Source organism: Ranitomeya imitator, chromosome 1, assembly GCF_032444005.1.
Source record: "Ranitomeya imitator isolate aRanImi1 chromosome 1, aRanImi1.pri, whole genome shotgun sequence".
In the NCBI taxonomy this organism is placed as follows: domain Eukaryota; kingdom Metazoa; phylum Chordata; class Amphibia; order Anura; family Dendrobatidae; genus Ranitomeya; species Ranitomeya imitator.
The window spans coordinates 1080953526-1080967593 of NC_091282.1; the positions used below are offsets into that span (position 1 = coordinate 1080953526).

The 14068-nt window shown below is 31.1% G+C and overlaps 22 non-coding genes across 22 annotated transcripts; all 22 read right to left on the reverse strand.

Moving 5' to 3' along the window:
• Positions 1–1115: 1115 nt before the first annotated feature.
• On the reverse strand, positions 1116–1187 carry TRNAC-GCA (transfer RNA cysteine (anticodon GCA)). The gene has a single exon. It is a non-coding gene; the product is annotated as a tRNA-Cys (tRNA).
• Positions 1188–2116: 929 nt separating this feature from the next.
• On the reverse strand, positions 2117–2188 carry TRNAC-GCA (transfer RNA cysteine (anticodon GCA)). Its single transcript has one exon. It is a non-coding gene; the product is annotated as a tRNA-Cys (tRNA).
• Positions 2189–2623: 435 nt separating this feature from the next.
• TRNAC-GCA (transfer RNA cysteine (anticodon GCA)) lies at positions 2624–2695 on the reverse strand. The gene has a single exon. It is a non-coding gene; the product is annotated as a tRNA-Cys (tRNA).
• A 443-nt stretch (positions 2696–3138) lies between these two features.
• On the reverse strand, positions 3139–3210 carry TRNAC-GCA (transfer RNA cysteine (anticodon GCA)). Its single transcript has one exon. It is a non-coding gene; the product is annotated as a tRNA-Cys (tRNA).
• A 428-nt stretch (positions 3211–3638) lies between these two features.
• Positions 3639–3710, reverse strand: TRNAC-GCA (transfer RNA cysteine (anticodon GCA)). Its single transcript has one exon. It is a non-coding gene; the product is annotated as a tRNA-Cys (tRNA).
• A 435-nt stretch (positions 3711–4145) lies between these two features.
• TRNAC-GCA (transfer RNA cysteine (anticodon GCA)) lies at positions 4146–4217 on the reverse strand. The gene has a single exon. It is a non-coding gene; the product is annotated as a tRNA-Cys (tRNA).
• Positions 4218–4647: 430 nt separating this feature from the next.
• On the reverse strand, positions 4648–4719 carry TRNAC-GCA (transfer RNA cysteine (anticodon GCA)). The gene has a single exon. It is a non-coding gene; the product is annotated as a tRNA-Cys (tRNA).
• A 436-nt stretch (positions 4720–5155) lies between these two features.
• TRNAC-GCA (transfer RNA cysteine (anticodon GCA)) lies at positions 5156–5227 on the reverse strand. Its single transcript has one exon. It is a non-coding gene; the product is annotated as a tRNA-Cys (tRNA).
• Positions 5228–5655: 428 nt separating this feature from the next.
• Positions 5656–5727, reverse strand: TRNAC-GCA (transfer RNA cysteine (anticodon GCA)). Its single transcript has one exon. It is a non-coding gene; the product is annotated as a tRNA-Cys (tRNA).
• Positions 5728–6155: 428 nt separating this feature from the next.
• Positions 6156–6227, reverse strand: TRNAC-GCA (transfer RNA cysteine (anticodon GCA)). The gene has a single exon. It is a non-coding gene; the product is annotated as a tRNA-Cys (tRNA).
• A 436-nt stretch (positions 6228–6663) lies between these two features.
• TRNAC-GCA (transfer RNA cysteine (anticodon GCA)) lies at positions 6664–6735 on the reverse strand. Its single transcript has one exon. It is a non-coding gene; the product is annotated as a tRNA-Cys (tRNA).
• A 436-nt stretch (positions 6736–7171) lies between these two features.
• On the reverse strand, positions 7172–7243 carry TRNAC-GCA (transfer RNA cysteine (anticodon GCA)). Its single transcript has one exon. It is a non-coding gene; the product is annotated as a tRNA-Cys (tRNA).
• A 929-nt stretch (positions 7244–8172) lies between these two features.
• Positions 8173–8244, reverse strand: TRNAC-GCA (transfer RNA cysteine (anticodon GCA)). Its single transcript has one exon. It is a non-coding gene; the product is annotated as a tRNA-Cys (tRNA).
• Positions 8245–8679: 435 nt separating this feature from the next.
• On the reverse strand, positions 8680–8751 carry TRNAC-GCA (transfer RNA cysteine (anticodon GCA)). The gene has a single exon. It is a non-coding gene; the product is annotated as a tRNA-Cys (tRNA).
• Positions 8752–9185: 434 nt separating this feature from the next.
• On the reverse strand, positions 9186–9257 carry TRNAC-GCA (transfer RNA cysteine (anticodon GCA)). The gene has a single exon. It is a non-coding gene; the product is annotated as a tRNA-Cys (tRNA).
• Positions 9258–9686: 429 nt separating this feature from the next.
• TRNAC-GCA (transfer RNA cysteine (anticodon GCA)) lies at positions 9687–9758 on the reverse strand. The gene has a single exon. It is a non-coding gene; the product is annotated as a tRNA-Cys (tRNA).
• A 436-nt stretch (positions 9759–10194) lies between these two features.
• Positions 10195–10266, reverse strand: TRNAC-GCA (transfer RNA cysteine (anticodon GCA)). Its single transcript has one exon. It is a non-coding gene; the product is annotated as a tRNA-Cys (tRNA).
• A 939-nt stretch (positions 10267–11205) lies between these two features.
• On the reverse strand, positions 11206–11277 carry TRNAC-GCA (transfer RNA cysteine (anticodon GCA)). Its single transcript has one exon. It is a non-coding gene; the product is annotated as a tRNA-Cys (tRNA).
• Positions 11278–11706: 429 nt separating this feature from the next.
• TRNAC-GCA (transfer RNA cysteine (anticodon GCA)) lies at positions 11707–11778 on the reverse strand. Its single transcript has one exon. It is a non-coding gene; the product is annotated as a tRNA-Cys (tRNA).
• Positions 11779–12213: 435 nt separating this feature from the next.
• Positions 12214–12285, reverse strand: TRNAC-GCA (transfer RNA cysteine (anticodon GCA)). The gene has a single exon. It is a non-coding gene; the product is annotated as a tRNA-Cys (tRNA).
• A 939-nt stretch (positions 12286–13224) lies between these two features.
• On the reverse strand, positions 13225–13296 carry TRNAC-GCA (transfer RNA cysteine (anticodon GCA)). Its single transcript has one exon. It is a non-coding gene; the product is annotated as a tRNA-Cys (tRNA).
• A 435-nt stretch (positions 13297–13731) lies between these two features.
• On the reverse strand, positions 13732–13803 carry TRNAC-GCA (transfer RNA cysteine (anticodon GCA)). The gene has a single exon. It is a non-coding gene; the product is annotated as a tRNA-Cys (tRNA).
• Positions 13804–14068: the final 265 nt, after the last annotated feature.

Sequence of the window (14068 nt, forward strand, 5' to 3'; positions counted from 1 at the left end):
TAAGAAAGTACATAAACATGAATTCAACTTGATATGGTTCTAAAACTTCCATGAACATATAGGTAAAAAAGCATGTTGAATCTGTTGAAAAAGTGAATACAGAGGGCACTCGGAGTTGAACCAAGGACCTCTTGATGTGCAGTCAAATGCTCTACCACTGAGCGATACCCCCTATATTTGAAAACAAAAATTTTTTTATTTTTTTTTTTGCATAAAAGCTGAAATATTTTTACAGATTTGCATTGTGGTGACTTTTTATTACTTTGATGTGCATTTTACTTTGTTAAACAGAGTTTATTAATCCAAAAAGTACAAAGAAACACAAAGGTATTTTTATTTTACAAGTAATTTCTTGGGTTTAGAGTCTACCAATGTGCCATATGTATCTTTTGTAGATTTCTTTTCAGACAAAATTTCTCAAGCATTTTCCTACATTTCTTAAGTTGTTTTCATATTAAGAAGGCACATAAACATGATCTTTTTGCTACTTTTCTTAAATAGTATTTAAATTAAGAAAGTACATAAACATGAATTCAACTTGATATGGTTCTAAAACTTCCATGAACATATAGGTAAAATGGCATGTTTAATCTGTTGAAAAAGTGCATGCAGGGGGCACTCGGAGTTGAACCATAGACCTCTTGATCTGCAGTCAAATGCTCTACCACTGAGCTATACCCCCTATATTTGAAAACAAAAACTTTTTTTTTTTGCATAAAACCTGAAAGATTTTCACACAGTTTTACATTGTGGTGACTTTTTATTGCTTTGATGTGCATTTTACTTTGTTAAACAGAGTTCATTAATCCAAAAAGTACAAAGAAACACAAAGGTATTTTTATTTTACAAGTCATTTCTTGGGTTTTGATTCTACCAATGTGCCACATGTATCTTTTGTAGCTTTGATTACAGACAAAATTTCTCGAGCATTTTGATACATTTCTTAAGTTGTTTTCATATTAAGAAGGCACATCAACATGATCTTTTTGCTACATTTCTTAATCAGAATCCACATTAAGAAAGTACATAAACATGAATTCAACTTCATATGGTTCTAAAACTTCCATGAACATATAGGTAAAAAAGCATGTTGAATCTGTTGAAAAAGTGAATACAGGGGGCACTCGGAGTCGAACCAAGGACCTCTTGATCTGCAGTCAAATGCTCTACCACTGAGCTATACCCCCTATATTAGAAAAAAAAAACTTTTTTTTTTTTGCATAAAACCTGAAAGATTTTTACAGTTTTACATTGTGGTGACTTTTTATTACTTTGATGTGCATTTTACTTTGATAAACAGAGTTCATTCATTCAAAAAGTACAAAGAAACACAAAGGTATTTTTATTTTACAAGTAATTTCTTGGGTTTAGAGTCTACCAATGTGCCATATGTATCTTTTGTAGATTTCTTTTCAGACAAAATTTCTCAAGCATTTTCCTACATTTCTTAAGTTGTTTTCCTATTAAGAAGGCACATAAACATGATCTTTTTGCTACTTTTCTTAAATAGTATTTAAATTAAGAAAGTACATAAACATGAATTCAACTTGATATGGTTCTAAAACTTCCATGAACATATAGGTAAAATGGCATGTTTAATCTGTTGAAAAAGTGCATGCAGGGGGCACTCGGAGTTGAACCAAAGACCTCTTGATCTGCAGTCAAATGTTCTACCACTGAGCTATACCCCCTATATTTGAAAACTAAAACTTTTTTTTTTGCATAAAACCTGAAAGATTTTCACACAGTTTTACATTGTGGTGACTTTTTATTGCTTTGATGTGCATTTTACTTTGTTAAATAGAGTTCATTAATTCAAAAAGTACAAAGAAACACAAAGGTATTTTTATTTTACAAGTCATTTCTTGGGTTTAGATTCTACCAATGTGCCACATGTATCTTTTGTAGCTTTCATTTCAGACAAAATTTCTCAAGCATTTTCCTACATTTCTTGAGTTGTTTTCATATTAAGAAGGCACATCAACATGATCTTTTTGCTACATTTCTTAATCAGAATCCACATTAGGAAAGTACATAAACATGAATTCAACTTCATATGGTTCTAAACCTTTCATGAACATAAAGGTAAAAAAGCATCTGTTGAAAAAGTGTCCACAGGGGGCACTCGGAGTCGAACCAAGGACCTCTTGATCTGCAGTCAAATGCTCTACCACTGAGCTATACCCCCTATATTAGAAAACAAAAACTTTTTTTTTTTTTGCATAAAACCTGAAAGATTTTTACACAGTTTTACATTGTGGTGACTTTTTATTACTTTGATGTGCATTTTACTTTGATAAACAGCGTTTAATAATTCAAAAAGTACAAAGAAACACAAAAGTATTTTTATTTTACAAGTCATTTCTTGGGTTTAGAGTCTACCAATGTGCCATATGTATCTGTTGTAGAGTTCTTTTCAGACAAAATTTCTCAAGCATTTCCCAACATTTCTTAAGTTGTTTTCCTATTAAGAAGGCACATCAACATGATCTTTTTGCTACTTTTCTTAAATAGTATTCAAATTAAGAAAGTATATAAACATGAATTCAACTTCATATGGTTCTAAAATTTCCATGAACATATAGGTAAAATGGCATGTTTAATCTGTTGAAAAAGTGCATACAGGGGGCACTCGGAGTTGAACCAAGGACCTCTTAATCTGCAGTCAAATGCTCTACCACTGAGCTATACCCCCTATATTTGAAAACATAAACTTTTTTTTTTTTTTTTTTTTTGCATAAAAGCTGAAAGATTTTTACACAGTTTTACATTGTGGTGACTTTTTATTACTTTGATGTGCATTTTACTTTGTTAAACAGAGTTTATTAATCCAAAAAGTACAAAGAAACACAAAGGTATTTTTATTTTACAAGTCATTTCTTGGGTTTAGATTCTACCAATGTGCCATATGTATCTTTTGTAGATTTCTTTTCAGACAAAATTTCTCAAGCATTTTCCTACATTTCTTAAGTTGTTTTCATATTAAGAAGGCACATCAACATGATCTTTTTGCTACATTTCTTAATCAGAATCCACATTAAGAAAGTACATAAACATGAATTCAACTTCACATCGTTCTAAAACTTCCATGAACATATAGGTAAAAAAGCATGTTTAATCTGTTGAAAAAGTGAATACAGGGGGCACTCGGAGTTGAACCAAGGACCTCTTGATCTGCAGTCAAATGCTCTGCCACTGAGCTATACCCCCTATATTAGAAAACAAAAACTTTTTTTTTTTTTGCATAAAACCTGAAAGATTTTTACACAGTTTTACATTGTGGTGACTTTTTATTACTTTGATGTGCATTTTACTTTGTTAAACAGAGTTTATTAATCCAAAAAGTACAAAGAAACACAAAGGTATTTTTATTTTACAAGTAATTTCTTGGGTTTAGAGTCTACCAATGTTCCATATGTATCTTTTGTAGATTTCTTTTCAGACAAAATTTCTCAAGCATTTTCCTACATTTCTTGAGTTGTTTTCATATTAAGAAGGCACATCAACATGATCTTTTTGCTACATTTCTTAATCAGAATCCACATTAGGAAAGTACATAAACATGAATTCAACTTCATATGGTTCTAAACCTTTCATGAACATAAAGGTAAAAAAGCATCTGTTGAAAAAGTGTCCACAAGGGGCACTCGGAGTCGAACCAAGGACCTCTTGATCTGCAGTCAAATGCTCTACCACTGAGCTATACCCCCTATATTAGAAAACAAAAACTTTTTTTTTTTTTGCATAAAACCTGAAAGATTTTTACACAGTTTTACATTGTGGTGACTTTTTATTACTTTGATGTGCATTTTACTTTGATAAACAGCGTTTAATAATTCAATAAGTACAAAGAAACACAAAAGTATTTTTATTTTACAAGTCATTTCTTGGGTTTAGAGTCTACCAATGTGCCATATGTATCTGTTGTAGATTTCTTTTCAGACAAAATTTCTCAAGCATTTCCCTACATTTCTTAAGTTGTTTTCCTATTAAGAAGGCACATCAACATGATCTTTTTGCTACTTTTCTTAAATAGTATTCAAATTAAGAAAGTATATAAACATGAATTCAACTTCATATGGTTCTAAAACTTCCATGAACATATAGGTAAAATGGCATGTTTAATCTGTTGAAAAAGTGCATACAGGGGGCACTCGGAGTTGAACCAAGGACCTCTTGATCTGCAGTCAAATGCTCTACCACTGAGCTATACCCCCTATATTTGAAAACATAAACTTTTTTTTTTTTTTTGCATAAAAGCTGAAAGATTTTTACACAGTTTTACATTGTGGTGACTTTTTATTACTTTGATGTGCATTTTACTTTGTTAAACAGAGTTCATTAATTCAAAAAGTATAAAGAAACACAAAGGAATTTTTATTTTACAAGTCATTTCTTGGGTTTAGATTCTACCAATGTGCCACATGTATCTTTTGTAGCTTTCATTTCAGACAAAATTTCTCAAGCATTTTCCTACATTTCTTGAGTTGTTTTCATATTAAGAAGGCACATCAACATGATCTTTTTGCTACATTTCTTAATCAGAATCCACATTAGGAAAGTACATAAACATGAATTCAACTTCATATGGTTCTAAACCTTTCATGAACATAAAGGTAAAAAAGCATCTGTTGAAAAAGTGTCCACAGGGGGCACTCGGAGTCGAACCAAGGACCTCTTGATCTGCAGTCAAATGCTCTACCACTGAGCTATACCCCCTATATTAGAAAACAAAAACTTTTTTTTTTTTTTGCATAAAACCTGAAAGATTTTTACACAGTTTTACATTGTGGTGACTTTTTATTACTTTGATGTGCATTTTACTTTGATAAACAGCGTTTAATAATTCAAAAAGTACAAAGAAACACAAAAGTATTTTTATTTTACAAGTCATTTCTTGGGTTTAGAGTCTACCAATGTGCCATATGTATCTGTTGTAGATTTCTTTTCAGACAAAATTTCTCAAGCATTTTCCTACATTTCTTAAGTTGTTTTCATATTAAGAAGGCACATCAACATGATCTTTTTGCTACATTTCTTAATCAGAATCCACATTAAGAAAGTACATAAACATGAATTCAACTTCACATCGTTCTAAAACTTCCATGAACATATAGGTAAAAAAGCATGTTTAATCTGTTGAAAAAGTGAATACAGGGGGCACTCGGAGTTGAACCAAGGACCTCTTGATCTGCAGTCAAATGCTCTACCACTGAGCTATACCCCCTATATTAGAAAACAAAAACTTTTTTTTTTTTTGCATAAAACCTGAAAGATTTTTACACAGTTTTACATTGTGGTGACTTTTTATTACTTTGATGTGCATTTTACTTTGTTAAACAGAGTTTATTAATCCAAAAAGTACAAAGAAACACAAAGGTATTTTTATTTTACAAGTAATTTCTTGGGTTTAGAGTCTACCAATGTGCCATATGTATCTTTTGTAGATTTCTTTTCAGACAAAATTTCTCAAGCATTTTCCTACATTTCTTGAGTTGTTTTCATATTAAGAAGGCACATCAACATGATCTTTTTGCTACATTTCTTAATCAGAATCCACATTAGGAAAGTACATAAACATGAATTCAACTTCATATGGTTCTAAACCTTTCATGAACATAAAGGTAAAAAAGCATCTGTTGAAAAAGTGTCCACAGTGGGCACTCGGAGTCGAACCAAGGACCTCTTGATCTGCAGTCAAATGCTCTACCACTGAGCTATACCCCCTATATTAGAAAACAAAAACTTTTTTTTTTTTTGCATAAAACCTGAAAGATTTTTACACAGTTTTACATTGTGGTGACTTTTTATTACTTTGATGTGCATTTTACTTTGATAAACAGCGTTTAATAATTCAAAAAGTACAAAGAAACACAAAAGTATTTTTATTTTACAAGTCATTTCTTGGGTTTAGAGTCTACCAATGTGCCATATGTATCTTTTGTAGATTTCTTTTCAGACAAAATTTCTCAAGCATTTTCCTACATTTCTTGAGTTGTTTTCATATTAAGAAGGCACATCAACATGATCTTTTTGCTACATTTCTTAATCAGAATCCACATTAGGAAAGTACATAAACATGAATTCAACTTCATATGGTTCTAAACCTTTCATGAACATAAAGGTAAAAAAGCATCTGTTGAAAAAGTGTCCACAGGGGGCACTCGGAGTCGAACCAAGGACCTCTTGATCTGCAGTCAAATGCTCTACCACTGAGCTATACCCCCTATATTAGAAAACAAAAACTTTTTTTTTTTTTTGCATAAAACCTGAAAGATTTTTACACAGTTTTACATTGTGGTGACTTTTTATTACTTTGATGTGCATTTTACTTTGATAAACAGCGTTTAATAATTCAAAAAGTACAAAGAAACACAAAAGTATTTTTATTTTACAAGTCATTTCTTGGGTTTAGAGTCTACCAATGTGCCATATGTATCTGTTGTAGATTTCTTTTCAGACAAAATTTCTCAAGCATTTTCCTACATTTCTTAAGTTGTTTTCATATTAAGAAGGCACATCAACATGATCTTTTTGCTACATTTCTTAATCAGAATCCACATTAAGAAAGTACATAAACATGAATTCAACTTCACATCGTTCTAAAACTTCCATGAACATATAGGTAAAAAAGCATGTTTAATCTGTTGAAAAAGTGAATACAGGGGGCACTCGGAGTTGAACCAAGGACCTCTTGATCTGCAGTCAAATGCTCTACCACTGAGCTATACCCCCTATATTAGAAAACAAAAACTTTTTTTTTTTTTTGCATAAAACCTGAAAGATTTTTACACAGTTTTACATTGTGGTGACTTTTTATTACTTTGATGTGCATTTTACTTTGTTAAACAGAGTTTATTAATCCAAAAAGTACAAAGAAACACAAAGGTATTTTTATTTTACAAGTAATTTCTTGGGTTTAGAGTCTACCAATGTGCCACATGTATCTTTTGTAGCTTTGATTACAGACAAAATTTCTCGAGCATTTTGATACATTTCTTAAGTTGTTTTCATATTAAGAAGGCACATCAACATGATCTTTTTGCTACATTTCTTAATCAGAATCCACATTAAGAAAGTACATAAACATGAATTCAACTTCATATGGTTCTAAAACTTCCATGAACATATAGGTAAAAAAGCATGTTGAATCTGTTGAAAAAGTGAATACAGGGGGCACTCGGAGTCGAACCAAGGACCTCTTGATCTGCAGTCAAATGCTCTACCACTGAGCTATACCCCCTATATTAGAAAAAAAAAACTTTTTTTTTTTTGCATAAAACCTGAAAGATTTTTACAGTTTTACATTGTGGTGACTTTTTATTACTTTGATGTGCATTTTACTTTGATAAACAGAGTTCATTCATTCAAAAAGTACAAAGAAACACAAAGGTATTTTTATTTTACAAGTAATTTCTTGGGTTTAGAGTCTACCAATGTGCCATATGTATATTTTGTAGATTTCTTTTCAGACAAAATTTCTCAAGCATTTTCCTACATTTCTTAAGTTGTTTTCCTATTAAGAAGGCACATAAACATGATCTTTTTGCTACTTTTCTTAAATAGTATTTAAATTAAGAAAGTACATAAACATGAATTCAACTTGATATGGTTCTAAAACTTCCATGAACATATAGGTAAAATGGCATGTTTAATCTGTTGAAAAAGTGCATGCAGGGGGCACTCGGAGTTGAACCAAAGACCTCTTGATCTGCAGTCAAATGTTCTACCACTGAGCTATACCCCCTATATTTGAAAACTAAAACTTTTTTTTTTGCATAAAACCTGAAAGATTTTCACACAGTTTTACATTGTGGTGACTTTTTATTGCTTTGATGTGCATTTTACTTTGTTAAACAGAGTTCATTAATTCAAAAAGTACAAAGAAACACAAAGGTATTTTTATTTTACAAGTCATTTCTTGGGTTTAGATTCTACCAATGTGCCACATGTATCTTTTGTAGCTTTCATTTCAGACAAAATTTCTCAAGCATTTTCCTACATTTCTTGAGTTGTTTTCATATTAAGAAGGCACATCAACATGATCTTTTTGCTACATTTCTTAATCAGAATCCACATTAGGAAAGTACATAAACATGAATTCAACTTCATATGGTTCTAAACCTTTCATGAACATAAAGGTAAAAAAGCATCTGTTGAAAAAGTGTCCACAGGGGGCACTCGGAGTCGAACCAAGGACCTCTTGATCTGCAGTCAAATGCTCTACCACTGAGCTATACCCCCTATATTAGAAAACAAAAACTTTTTTTTTTTTTGCATAAAACCTGAAAGATTTTTACACAGTTTTACATTGTGGTGACTTTTTATTACTTTGATGTGCATTTTACTTTGATAAACAGCGTTTAATAATTCAAAAAGTACAAAGAAACACAAAAGTATTTTTATTTTACAAGTCATTTCTTGGGTTTAGAGTCTACCAATGTGCCATATGTATCTGTTGTAGATTTCTTTTCAGACAAAATTTCTCAAGCATTTCCCAACATTTCTTAAGTTGTTTTCCTATTAAGAAGGCACATCAACATGATCTTTTTGCTACTTTTCTTAAATAGTATTCAAATTAAGAAAGTATATAAACATGAATTCAACTTCATATGGTTCTAAAACTTCCATGAACATATAGGTAAAATGGCATGTTTAATCTGTTGAAAAAGTGCATACAGGGGGCACTCGGAGTTGAACCAAGGACCTCTTGATCTGCAGTCAAATGCTCTACCACTGAGCTATACCCCCTATATTTGAAAACATAAACTTTTTTTTTTTTGCATAAAAGCTGAAAGATTTTTACACAGTTTTACATTGTGGTGACTTTTTATTACTTTGATGTGCATTTTACTTTGTTAAACAGAGTTCATTAATTCAAAAAGTACAAAGAAACACAAAGGTATTTTTATTTTACAAGTAATTTCTTGGGTTTAGATTCTACCAATGTGCCATATGTATCTTTTGTAGATTTCTTTTCAGACAAAATTTCTCAAGCATTTTCCTACATTTCTTAAGTTGTTTTCATATTAAGAAGGCACATCAACATGATCTTTTTGCTACATTTCTTAATCAGAATCCACATTAAGAAAGTACATAAACATGAATTCAACTTCACATCGTTCTAAAACTTCCATGAACATATAGGTAAAAAAGCATGTTTAATCTGTTGAAAAAGTGAATACAGGGGGCACTCGGAGTTGAACCAAGGACCTCTTGATCTGCAGTCAAATGCTCTGCCACTGAGCTATACCCCCTATATTAGAAAACAAAAACTTTTTTTTTTTTTTGCATAAAACCTGAAAGATTTTTACACAGTTTTACATTGTGGTGACTTTTTATTACTTTGATGTGCATTTTACTTTGTTAAACAGAGTTTATTAATCCAAAAAGTACAAAGAAACACAAAGGTATTTTTATTTTACAAGTAATTTCTTGGGTTTAGAGTCTACCAATGTGCCATATGTATCTTTTGTAGATTTCTTTTCAGACAAAATTTCTCAAGCATTTTCCTACATTTCTTGAGTTGTTTTCATATTAAGAAGGCACATCAACATGATCTTTTTGCTACATTTCTTAATCAGAATCCACATTAGGAAAGTACATAAACATGAATTCAACTTCATATGGTTCTAAACCTTTCATGAACATAAAGGTAAAAAAGCATCTGTAGAAAAAGTGTCCACAGGGGGCACTCGGAGTCGAACCAAGGACCTCTTGATCTGCAGTCAAATGCTCTACCACTGAGCTATACCCCCTATATTAGAAAACAAAAACTTTTTTTTTTTTTTGCATAAAACCTGAAAGATTTTTACACAGTTTTACATTGTGGTGACTTTTTATTACTTTGATGTGCATTTTACTTTGATAAACAGCGTTTAATAATTCAAAAAGTACAAAGAAACACAAAAGTATTTTTATTTTACAAGTCATTTCTTGGGTTTAGAGTCTACCAATGTGCCATATGTATCTGTTGTAGATTTCTTTTCAGACAAAATTTCTCAAGCATTTCCCTACATTTCTTAAGTTGTTTTCCTATTAAGAAGGCACATCAACATGATCTTTTTGCTACTTTTCTTAAATAGTATTCAAATTAAGAAAGTATATAAACATGAATTCAACTTCATATGGTTCTAAAACTTCCATGAACATATAGGTAAAATGGCATGTTTAATCTGTTGAAAAAGTGCATACAGGGGGCACTCGGAGTTGAACCAAGGACCTCTTGATCTGCAGTCAAATGCTCTACCACTGAGCTATACCCCCTATATTTGAAAACATAAACTTTTTTTTTTTTTTTTGCATAAAAGCTGAAAGATTTTTACACAGTTTTACATTGTGGTGACTTTTTATTACTTTGATGTGCATTTTACTTTGTTAAACAGAGTTCATTAATTCAAAAAGTATAAAGAAACACAAAGGAATTTTTATTTTACAAGTCATTTCTTGGGTTTAGATTCTACCAATGTGCCACATGTATCTTTTGTAGCTTTCATTTCAGACAAAATTTCTCAAGCATTTTCCTACATTTCTTGAGTTGTTTTCATATTAAGAAGGCACATCAACATGATCTTTTTGCTACATTTCTTAATCAGAATCCACATTAGGAAAGTACATAAACATGAATTCAACTTCATATGGTTCTAAACCTTTCATGAACATAAAGGTAAAAAAGCATCTGTTGAAAAAGTGTCCACATGGGGCACTCGGAGTCGAACCAAGGACCTCTTGATCTGCAGTCAAATGCTCTACCACTGAGCTATACCCCCTATATTAGAAAACAAAAACTTTTTTTTTTTTTTGCATAAAACCTGAAAGATTTTTACACAGTTTTACATTGTGGTGACTTTTTATTACTTTGATGTGCATTTTACTTTGATAAACAGCGTTTAATAATTCAAAAAGTACAAAGAAACACAAAAGTATTTTTGTTTTACAAGTCATTTCTTGGGTTTAGAGTCTACCAATGTGCCATATGTATCTGTTGTAGATTTCTTTTCAGACAAAATTTCTCAAGCATTTTCCTACATTTCTTAAGTTGTTTTCATATTAAGAAGGCACATCAACATGATCTTTTTGCTACATTTCTTAATCAGAATCCACATTAAGAAAGTACATAAACATGAATTCAACTTCACATCGTTCTAAAACTTCCATGAACATATAGGTAAAAAAGCATGTTTAATCTGTTGAAAAAGTGAATACAGGGGGCACTCGGAGTTGAACCAAGGACCTCTTGATCTGCAGTCAAATGCTCTACCACTGAGCTATACCCCCTATATTAGAAAACAAAAACTTTTTTTTTTTTTGCATAAAACCTGAAAGATTTTTACACAGTTTTACATTGTGGTGACTTTTTATTACTTTGATGTTCCTTTTTACTTTGTTAAACAGAGTTTATTAATCCAAAAAGTACAAAGAAACACAAAGGTATTTTTATTTTACAAGTAATTTCTTGGGTTTAGAGTCTACCAATGTGCCATATGTATCTTTTGTAGATTTCTTTTCAGACAAAATTTCTCAAGCATTTTCCTACATTTCTTGAGTTGTTTTCATATTAAGAAGGCACATCAACATGATCTTTTTGCTACATTTCTTAATCAGAATCCACATTAGGAAAGTACATAAACATGAATTCAACTTCATATGGTTCTAAACCTTTCATGAACATAAAGGTAAAAAAGCATCTGTTGAAAAAGTGTCCACAGTGGGCACTCGGAGTCGAACCAAGGACCTCTTGATCTGCAGTCAAATGCTCTACCACTGAGCTATACCCCCTATATTAGAAAACAAAAACTTTTGTTTTTTTTGCATAAAACCTGAAAGATTTTTACACAGTTTTACATTGTGGTGACTTTTTATTACTTTGATGTGCATTTTACTTTGATAAACAGCGTTTAATAATTCAAAAAGTACAAAGAAACACAAAAGTATTTTTATTTTACAAGTCATTTCTTGGGTTTAGAGTCTACCAATGTGCCATATGTATCTGTTGTAGATTTCTTTTCAGACAAAATTTCTCAAGCATTTCCCTACATTTCTTAAGTTGTTTTCCTATTAAGAAGGCACATCAACATGATCTTTTTGCTACTTTTCTTAAATAGTATTCAAATTAAGAAAGTATATAAACATGAATTCAACTTCATATGGTTCTAAAACTTCCATGAACATATAGGTAAAATGGCATGTTTAATCTGTTGAAAAAGTGCATACAGGGGGCACTCGGAGTTGAACCAAGAACCTCTTGATCTGCAGTCAAATGCTCTACCACTGAGCTATACCCCCTATATTTGAAAACAAAAACTTTTTTTTTTTTTTTTTGCATAAAAGCTGAAAGATTTTTACACAGTTTTACATTGTGGTGACTTTTTATTACTTTGATGTGCATTTTACTTTGTTAAACAGAGTTCATTAATTCAAAAAGTACAAAGAAACACAAAGGTATTTTTATTTTACAAGTCATTTCTTGGGTTTAGAGTCTACCAATGTGCCATATGTATCTGTTGTAGATTTCTTTTCAGACAAAATTTCTCAAGCATTTTCCTACATTTCTTAAGTTGTTTTCATATTAAGAAGGCACATCAACATGATCTTTTTGCTACATTTCTTAATCAGAATCCACATTAAGAAAGTACATAAACATGAATTCAACTTCACATCGTTCTAAAACTTCCATGAACATATAGGTAAAAAAGCATGTTTAATCTGTTGAAAAAGTGAATACAGGGGGCACTCGGAGTTGAACCAAGGACCTCTTGACCTGCAGTCAAATGCTCTACCTCTGAGCTATACCCCCTATATTAGAAAACAAAAACTTTTTTATTTTTTGCATAAAACCTGAAAGATTTTTACACAGTTTTACTTTGTGGTGACTTTTTATTACTTTGATGTGCATTTTACTTTGTTAAACAGAGTTTATTAATCCAAAAAGTACAAAGAAACACAAAGGTATTTTTATTTTACAAGTAATTTCTTGGGTTTAGAGTCTACCAATGTGCCATATGTATCTTTTGTAGATTTCTTTTCAGACAAAATTTCTCAAGCATTTTCCTACATTTCTTGAGTTGTTTTCATATTAAGAAGGCACATCAACATGATCTTTTTGCTACATTTCTTAATCAGAATCCACATTAGGAAAGTACATAAACATGAATTCAACTTCATATGGTTCTAAACCTTTCATGAACATAAAGGTAAAAAAGCATCTGTTGAAAAAGTGTCCACAGTGGGCACTCGGAGTCGAACCAAGGACCTCTTGATCTGCAGTCAAATGCTCTACCACTGAGCTATACCCCCTATATTAGAAAACAAAAACTTTTTTTTTTTTTGCATAAAACCTGAAAGATTTTTACACAGTTTTACATTGTGGTGACTTTTTATTACTTTGATGTGCATTTTACTTTGATAAACAGCGTTTAATAATTCAAAAAGTACAAAGAAACACAAAAGTATTTTTATTTTACAAGTCATTTCTTGGGTTTAGAGTTTACCAATGTGCCATATGTATCTGTTGTAGATTTCTTTTCAGACAAAATTTCTCAAGCATTTCCCTACATTTCTTAAGTTGTTTTCCTATTAAGAAGGCACATCAACATGATCTTTTTGCTACTTTTCTTAAATAGTATTCAAATTAAGAAAGTATATAAACATGAATTCAACTTCATATGGTTCTAAAACTTCCATGAACATATAGGTAAAATGGCATGTTTAATCTGTTGAAAAAGTGCATACAGGGGGCACTCGGAGTTGAACCAAGGACCTCTTGATCTGCAGTCAAATGCTCTACCACTGAGCTATACCCCCTATATTTGAAAACAAAAACTTTTTTTTTTTTTTTTTGCATAAAAGCTGAAAGATTTTTACACAGTTTTACATTGTGGTGACTTTTTATTACTTTGATGTGCATTTTACTTTGTTAAACAGAGTTCATTAATTCAAAAAGTACAAAGAAACACAAAGGTATTTTTATTTTACAAGTCATTTCTTGGGTTTAGATTCTACCAATGTGCCATATGTATCTTTTGTAGATTTCTTTTCAGACAAAATTTCTCAAGCATTTTCCTACATT